Source organism: Phytophthora infestans, genomic scaffold (genome assembly GCF_000142945.1).
Source record: "Phytophthora infestans T30-4 supercont1.2937 genomic scaffold, whole genome shotgun sequence".
Taxonomy (NCBI): domain Eukaryota; phylum Oomycota; class Peronosporomycetes; order Peronosporales; family Peronosporaceae; genus Phytophthora; species Phytophthora infestans.
The window spans coordinates 1-2719 of NW_003305733.1; the positions used below are offsets into that span (position 1 = coordinate 1).

Consider the following 2719-nt stretch of genomic DNA (forward strand, 5'->3'; position numbering starts at 1 on the left):
TCCCCGAATCCTCTAATCATTCGCTTTACCTCATAAAACTATCGTAAATAAGTTGCTGCTATCCTGAGGGAAATTTCGGAGGGAACCAGCTACTAGATGGTTCGATTAGTCTTTCGCCCCTATACCCAAGTTTGACGATCGATTTGCACGTCAGAATCGCTACGAGCTTCCACCAGAGTTTGGTCGTCAAACAAAATTTGCAGAAACGTGGATGTTTTACAGAACTCAAATTCGACCTAATCACATCAATAATTGAATTTTATAACGCCATATTCCCCCATACAGATTTTGATTTCACAAGGAATTTTGAGACAGCTCGCTTTTCACTCCATAAACAATGCCGTGTTGCACCCGGGGAAGCTCTGGATTTTTGAATAAAACATCCTACTTTACCGGTCCGCTAAAGAATGACCGTTCATTTAACTTGCGATAACTTTAAGTCTGCCTAATAAATGTAGACAGAGCGAGTTTTATGGTAGAGCTCTTTATTCGCACTACCCTCCATTTGTTTTTGGCAAGGCGAGTTTCCGCCAAAAGCGTCAATACTGTAGTGTAGCCCGGGGATTTTAAAGCAAAACAGGAAACACACGACGATGCGGGGGCCAACCCGCACGGAAGTAGCAGCCAAATGTATTGATGTACTCTGTGTCGTGCAAATTACAAAGTGAACGAGATCATGAGTCAGGTGCTGACCAGCTCGCTCTCGTCAATGTGCTGCTAGCCACTCATCTTGAGCGACTAGGCAGCAAGGGAAGTGGACATGAATGCCTTTCATCACAGCAAAGAAACATGCAGTTGGCAGTACTAACTCCTAATGCAGTTCACAAGGACACTGGCAGTCCAAGTGAAATTGAAGTCCTCAGCTGACCACAACAAAAGACATTCCGTACTCCACCCGTTGACTGCAATGGCATCCACATCCCGGTGAAGTTGCTCCAGCCCGAGTCCAGCTGCAGGTGAAACCAAGGTGAAACCCCAGCACACACTACGCAGCCCCCGAAGCTTGATTCTACCTGTTCACATCGCACCAGTCTCCGCCGCAACCACTACTCACCGAGCCGTCAGTTACCCTGGCCTCCGTCCTTACCGCGACTCTGCGAACGGCGTGGCTGCACGCGTGAAGGCGTCCCATCCCGCACTACAGCTCTTGGTCGGCGACCTCGGGGAAGTGGAGGACCATCCTCGGCACCCATGTGCTGCTCATTGTCCCCGTCTGCAGTCTGCTCCCCGCGCGTCGTGCTTGTCGGTACTCCCGTCGGACATCACTGTCCGCAAAGGTAGAGGGGAGGTCGCTGTCAAGTTGGCCGATGGGAAATCACGCCGCGTAGCGCGGCGCGAGATTACCCTTCCGTACACGTTCGACGGTTTCCGAAGCAACGACGACTTCCTCGTCATTGAGACGAATTACGCGTTTGACTGCATCCTGGGTATGCCGTGGCTGACGCGCTATCAACCAGAGATTGACTGGTTGGCCCGGTCGGTCAAGCGCCGCAGTGATTATGATGTGAGCGAGGTGTTCACGCACCTCCTGGTCGCCCAGAAGGATTGGCCCTCACGTCACCGTCGTGCACCGGTCATCCACGACGCACGTTGTGCACAGAGTGAGCGATGGCCCTCTCTGCACGGCTTGCGCAGTGCTGTTAACTGACGAGTCCCCGCGGCGACGCGGGGATGAAGACCATTGGTGGTCGAGCAGGGGCTCCCGCAGACGAACGAGATGGCGGTCGAGCAGGGGCTCCCGCAGACGAACGAGATGGCGGTCGAGCAGGGGCTCCCGCAGACGAACGAAATGGCGGTCGAGCAGGGGCTCCCCTCAATTGAGCCGGTGGTCGAGCACTTGGCGCTCCCGCTGAACTCTACCGCGGTCGAGCAGGGGCTCCCGCTAGAGGGGGGTGACATCTCGTCCAGCGAGAGCGACTCATCATCCTCGAGCTCGCACTTGAGGCGGCGAAAGAGGAAGTCGAAGCAGCGTCGGCTGAAACCTCGCCGAGCGCCCGTACCAAGTGACAGCTCACCGACGGAGTCGGTCTGCGTGCTTGAGTATGTGGAAGGTACCTCCGGCCGCCGACGAACACTCGAGCTTGCAAACCCGCCTGGCGAGGCAGGGTCGATCACTCGATTTCCAGATCTCTCCTGGAAGAACTTTCTTTGCGGCCTCAAGGTCGATGAAATCGAACAGGTTTGCCTGATCACCGACGCCGATTCGGCGTCGCTCGAAGTGAATGCAGTCAATGACGGCGACGCTCCCTCGCGTCCAAAGAGCGCTGAACCGAAGTCGGCCCGCGAGGAGCGCTTTGCAGCGCAGTCTTGGGAAGCGCTACTCGAATCCGGCAATCCAGTCTACGAGTCCGCCCGCGAATATGAAGATGTCTTTCCGGATAAGATCCCAGCTGAGCTACCAGCTGACCGAGGAATTCGCCACGAGATCGATCTCGTGCCCGGCTCGAAGTATTGTGTTGTGATGTAGCGGGATCAGCAAAATCTGCGAGATTGCTGGATCCAACTTACCAACTGCGCCCAGACACCAACTAACGGAGGGGGTCCCCCGATTATTCGTGTTCTGCTGAACTTTCCTCACCTTGTGTACGTTGATTGAATCGTTCCACAATGTCGTCAATGTACCGAGTTTGCTTGATCATCAACGTTCCACATTCTCTATCGTGGTCAATCTCCATTCCCAAAATGAATTTGGCCTCGCCAAGCTCCTTCATCTTGAATG

The 2719-nt window shown here is 54.3% G+C and overlaps 1 non-coding gene across 1 annotated transcript; it reads right to left on the reverse strand.

Annotated features, from left to right (window-relative positions):
- PITG_33558 lies at positions 1-181 on the reverse strand (the record flags this gene model as incomplete). Its single annotated transcript, XR_009934950.1, has 1 exon — positions 1-181. It is a non-coding gene; the product is annotated as a 28S ribosomal RNA (ribosomal RNA).
- Between the last annotated feature and the right edge of the window lie 2538 nt (positions 182-2719).